Source organism: Galeopterus variegatus, unplaced genomic scaffold (assembly GCF_000696425.1).
Source record: "Galeopterus variegatus unplaced genomic scaffold, G_variegatus-3.0.2 Scaffold7786, whole genome shotgun sequence".
NCBI classification, from domain to species: Eukaryota; Metazoa; Chordata; class Mammalia; order Dermoptera; family Cynocephalidae; genus Galeopterus; species Galeopterus variegatus.
Window position 1 is genome coordinate 51,043 of NW_007733897.1, and position 6,503 is coordinate 57,545.

The following is a 6,503-nucleotide window of genomic DNA, read 5'->3' on the forward strand; positions in this document are numbered from 1 at the left end:
TTTATAATTACAATGTGTGAATTAAAAACTTTTAAGAGAAATATTCAATATCTTGTTATTAACTATATTCACTATGTTAGTATGTGCTACTATAAATAAATTAACAAACAAAAAATAGAAAAAAAGACAGATCAATCACAGTAATCTCTTGAACTTGTTAACAGAACAGAACAGATATGATGTTGATGGGGATATGAAAAGGAGGATGGGGGGGGAAGGAAGGAATTGGTACAGGGCCAGAAAAATCAACTACATCATATCATGATAAATAAAAAAATAAATTAAAAAAGCGAACAAACAATACCTGAGACTGAGTAAATTTTAGTGAACACAAATTTGTATAAAATGCTTAAAGAGTGCTGGCATATACTGAGTGTTGTTAGTATTAATGTCAATATTAGTATCTTTGAATTTGTTTTCTACCTCTAAATTTGTTTTTAATTTGAATTTATTTTTTTGTTGTATATGTTTATTGGGCACAGATTGTTGTTTCAAATCATGTGTAAATGGTATAGTGATCTAATCAGTGTATTTCTGGTCCAGAGTTTTATATTTAACCAAGCACTTGTCTATTTTTCACCCACTTTGAGAAATAGTCTCTAAGCATAAAGAGCTGACCATGAACTGTACCAGGCATCGTTGTCACAAAGATGGATGAGAGAGAGTTCTGAAAATCCTATATCCATATTGTGTAAAAGTAAAAAAAAAAATCAGTGAAGTCAGTGTGTCTGAAATAAAAGTGAAATGAATGAAAAGTAGTAAATCTTTGAGTTAATTTTATTCACATAACCTCAGAAAACATCTTTGTAAATGAGTTACCATGGAAATATTTCCAAAAAAGGTATACTTCCTGTTGCTTCTGTGGATTTATTTTAAACATGTAAGATTTGATTTATTTATTTATTTATTTATATATTTTTTTGTCCTTTTTGAGACCAGCCGCACCGCAGTCAGCCAGTGAGCGCTGTGAGCACACCGGTCATCCCTATATAGGATGGGAACCCGCGGCGGGAGCGCTGCTGCGGCACTCTTCCAAGTGCGCCACGGGCTACCAGCCGCACCGCAGTCAGCCAGTGAGCGCTGTGAGCACACCGGTCATCCCTATATAGGATGCGAACCCGCGGCGGGAGCGCTGCTGCGGCACTCTTCCAAGTGCGCCACGGGCTCGGCCCAAGATTTGATTTATTTTTAAAAACCCATAAATATTACTGAAGATAATAGAGAAAATTGCAGGTTTTATTTATAGAAAGTTAAAAGTGCTGGTTAGAAAGCGAAAAGTGTGACCCAATATATAACTTTATCAACAATAGGTAAAACAGGAAATAACTCAAAGGAAAGGGCAAGGAAAGAATTGCTTTGCAGATGTAGACAATATATTGGATGGAGGAGGCCAGACTTTCTTGTCCTCAGTATTGCACATAACGTTATTCACGAGATCCTGCATTGGTCCTTCATTAAGAGCCTTGCTGAGGAGTCTTCTCAGAGCCCCTTTCATGTCCCTGTTGCTCAGACTGTAGATGAGGGGGTTCAGCATGGGGTGACTATGGTGTCCATCAGCAAGAACATCAGATTAGCAGCAGAGGACAGTATGGCTGCAGAACTGAGGTAGACCCCAAGGCTTGTGCCATAGAACAAGGAGACCACCAAGAGTTAAGACCCACAGGTGGAGAAGGCTTTGCACTTGCCACTGGCTGATGAAATTCTCAGAATGGAGAACAAAATCTGCGAGTAAGAGAAAAGGATCCCAGACAGAGGGAAAATACCTAAGACAATGGCCAAAAAGTATATCACTATGTTATTGATGAGGTTGTCAGAAAATGCGAGTTTCAGGACTTCAAGAAAATCAGAAAAAAAGTGTGGGATGTCCATGTTTGTGCAGAAGGACAGCCTCCAGGCAGTCAAGGTCTCAGGTAGGAAGCCCAGAACACTCATGATCCAGCACCCCAGAGCCGGCAGCTCGCAGAGCCAGGGGTTCATCATGATCATGTCATACAGAGGGTGACAGATGGCCACAAACTGTTCATAGGCCATCACTGTCAGGATTAAACTGTCCAGACATCCAAACACAATGAGAAAAATATCTTGCTGAGGCAGCCCGCAAAGCTGATAACTTTGCTATGCGTCTGCATATTCACCAGCATCTTTGGGATGGTGGTGGAGGTGAAACAGATATCAGCAAAGGACAGGTTCATGAGGAGGAAGTACATGAGTTTGTGTCGGTGGGAGTCTGAGATGATTGCCAGGTTGGTGAATAGGTTCCCAAGCATTGTGACCACGTATATGGAGAGGAACAGCCCAAAGAAGAAGAACTGCTGGTCACAGTCCTATGTGAATCCAAGGAGAAGAAACTTCTTTTCTACGGTTTGATTTCTTCTTCCATGGGGCTGCTGGGTTTGCTCAGAGGTAGGGAAAAAAGGCAACACAAAATTCACTCCAAATAAACATTCCCTAGAATGAGAGCAATACCCTTAATTAAACCCAGGGGACTCAAGTAGTCCCTCATTTTGCTAACCATTGAATTCTATTTTGGACAAGTTGTGGCTACTATCACTACCTAGAAAGATTGTCTCTAGGTCAGTGGTTTCAAATTGTAGTCCTTGGAACAGTAACATCACATCACCTGGGAAGTTGTTAGAAATGTGTATTGTCAGGGCCTGGTGGGTGCAGCTGGCACTCTGTGATTTAACAAGCTCTCTCAGGAATTCTGAGGCACACACAGTTTGAACACCACCGCTGCAGTGCTCGCCCACATTCCTAAGCAGTGCTCCCTACCCCGGCTTCCCTGGGGGCTGCTCTTGTCCTTTCTGCCTAATGCATGGTGGAAGGAAAATTCCCTAATTCTAGGCAGATTTTTCAATCAATGGAAGGCCCTTTTTGTCATTGCGCTGCCTCTCTGTAATGTATACTTGTTAAATCCTCTGGACCCCAGGTGCTGCTTGTGCTAATAATGATTAATAACCACTGTTAATATGAATCGCTGTTTACATTTTCACTTTATTACCAATTTCTTTATGTACCTTTAAGAAAAATGAAATTTGTCAGTGTAGAAATCCTAGAGATTTTAAATATAGCAGTGAATCTTATGTACATTTTTTATCTTCTGATTCTCATCAGATCAAAATATTCTTCCCAACATCAATGGCTATTTAAAAATCGCACATTTTGGACACTTTCTTTCTTTCTAAGGTTTTTAATTAAAAGTACATTTAGGATTAATTTTAATTTTATATTTTTTCTTTTAGGATAATCTGTAAATGGCTTCTCTCACTTTTAAATATTAAAGTATTTCCTTATTCACATTCTTACAATTGATCACCTGTGTCATAATTGTATGTAGACTGTCAAATCTTTTGTTCTATATGTTTAATTATCTATCTTCATAATATACATAAAAGTTGAGTAGCGAAACTCACCTAGTATTAATTCTGTGTTGCATAATATTCCTCTTTCTGTTTATTCTTCCAGGTGAACTATAGAACCATCTATCCTCATTACAGTGAAAATAACATTAGAATTTTATTGGAGATTCCATTGAAATTATAAATTAATTTGGAAAAAATGGACATCTTATTACATTCAAATTCCCATTCAAGTAACAGGAATTTCCCTCTAGATATTTCAATCCTATATGAGTAAACTTTCCTGCAGTTTTTTAAAAATGTAGATTACACTCAATTCTTGTTAACAGTAGTCAGGGTATTTCAGGTTTAATGTTATTCCGAATGATATTTCTCCACATTATCTCTGTTACTGCTATTATATTAGGAAAGCTTTTGATTTGATGTATTAATGAGGTGTGATGTTACTTTTCTGGCATTACTTGTTAATTTCCTAATTTAATATTTATCTACTTTGTCAGAATAATATTAATTAATAACACCTATTTCTCTTCTGTGTCATTGCATTGGTTTGAAATTTCAAAGCCCTGTTAAAATTTATCATGAGCTGGAATTCTTATTTTACTCTTTTCCCCCCAAGGGAATAACTGCAGAGTTTTGCAATTTAATATTATTCCCATCATGATTAACATATATCATTTTTAAAAATCATGTTAACTTGTTTATTTCTGGATGCTCTAGAGGGTTTTTTTGAAAAAATGAATGTGTTCAATGACTATATAGAAAAAATAATGTTAAAACTTATCTCCATATTTAAAAATACATTTCAAACATTAAATGTTGAAAAGGGACTAGATAAGCTATTTAAAGAAAATTTAAATATATTTAGAGAGAGACATTATAAATTTATACATGGATAGGTATAACTTTTGAAATTAAAAGTCTTTTCTAAATTAAAAGTCTTTGGTAGAAATAACAGAAGAAAAGATCAATAACTGGAACCATAAACTTAACTTCTGAATTAAAAATAGTTCCATACAAAACATTAGAATGTAAAAATAATCTATATTATATAATAAACGTTAATAACTTTAATCTCTAAAACTTTAATAATTATTCACAAACAGAATAATGCACTGCTGGGAAAAAGGCATAGAAATGTTAAAGATTCATATGAGGAAATGTAAAATGTGTTTAAAAAATTTTCATTCTTAATATTAATCTAAGATAATAAAATTAAAATGAAGATACTTTTTTCAATGAGGGAATTAAGATGTCCTTTTTTTGAGATTAAAAATGCAAAATTCCATCATGAGGAAAGAGAAAGAACATTTCAGATACTGCTGTTAAAAGGTCCTTTGTCTCCATTTCTGGGCTGGAGAAATTAAATCAACATATAGCTCTTTCACATATTTGCACAGGAAAAATTACCTTCAACAAGGTACACCAAAATATGAACAGGGATCGTCTTTGAGTGGTAACATCAACATTGAGTTTTAGATTCATTTTCTAGTATATTTTCAATAATTGCATGTGAATGCCCATGTAGTCTATCATTCAACAAATAAAAATTTCAAAATTTGTAGGTATCGAGAATAAAAATTTTACAAAACGAACAGTTAAATCAGAAATTATCTGGTAAAGATAAAAGTAGATAAAGATAAAAGATAAATGCACTAAAAAGAAGAGAGACACTAGAACTGAAACATAAATTTCAGAGCCAATTCTTTAGGATACACAGATGAATAGATAAAAATAGACAGAAGTCTAAGGGAAGGAATAATAAAAGAGAGAAAGAACAGAAATACCTATATTCAAGAATGACAAAAATGCACACAGAGAGATAAGTGCCCAACTTCTCTAGAAGATATTACTTATAATGTCATGTTAAAAGCATGAATATCTTCAAAATCAAACTTATCTCTGAGAAAAGTTTCTGAGAAAATTTATTCCAAAGTTCATTCAGGATAGAGGATAACACATCAATAACCAAAGAAGAAATTAAATAAGCAGCAAATCTTACCTCCAAAAATGCACTGGTGGACCCCTGTGCCAGGAGCAATAGTGGAATTCTCCTTTAAGTATTAAAGAAGAAAATTAAGTTATCACCAGTAATTGTTTATTAGTAGCATGGAAGTTCCAATCAATGCAATACAAGGAGAAAAAGAAATGAAACCTAAATGTTGAAAAGGAAACATAACATTGTTTTCAAATGATGGCTGCAGTGAATTGTGGTGAATTGGTGGCTGGAACCATATTGTGTCTGAGCATTTTAGTAAGACAGTTGATAAAAAAACAAATACAGAAAAAAACAGTTGCCATTCTCATGTGGCATTCAGTGGCATGTAGTACCTTCACAATGTTTGCAACAATTGCATCTCTCTAGTTCCAAACATTTTTATCGCTATGGGAGCTCTGTCCTCTCTTTGGAACATTTTTGTAAATATAAATTATTCCAAAATAAATTTAACAAAAAAGTGGGTATAAGAGAAAAAGGATAATAATCCTACGTACGGTTGAATATCTTAGAAAAAAAGATCTCAATTATTTCAAATATTAAAACTCCTGGAAAAAATATAAAATTCCTGGAACAAGGGCTGGAAACTTGCAAATACTCAAGAAATGAGAGTAATAACTAAAATTTATTATGGAAATCTGTATGTCAAGCACTTCTGCTATGCTTTATATACCTTATAAAAGGGTATATATTATAACATCATCACCACCATTTTTTGTGTGCTTTAGCAAATAAAAATGCGTGTACAGCAATGCAGTGATAATAATTAACATGAATAGGTGTCCACTAGCTATTAGAGACTACTAAAAAACTTCCCACATATAATCCTTTTATTTTATTTTTATGAGACTACTAAAAAACTTCCCACACATAATCCTTTTATTTTATTTTTATTTTTATTTTTATTTTGTCAATAGACAATGTAGTTAGTTATTGTGTCCCATCACTAAAACCTCCCTCCCTCTTCCCTCTCCCCCCTCCCACCCAGATGTGTCCCCTCCATTTTCTTGTTGTTAAGAGCTTCAAAAAAAGAAAAAAGTTGAGGTTGTTAAATCTTCTTCTCATCCCCCCCCCGGGTTTTTTTGTGGTTGTTGTTGTTGTTGCTGTTTGTTTGTTTTTGTGTGAGTGTGTGTGAGTGTGTGTGTGTG

At 34.6% G+C, this 6,503-nt stretch overlaps 1 pseudogene; it reads right to left on the minus strand.

The window, feature by feature from the left end:
* Positions 1–1,327: 1,327 nt before the first annotated feature.
* The window catches only part of LOC103607871, a 16,838-nt pseudogene continuing 11,662 nt past the window's right edge, over positions 1,328–6,503 (minus strand).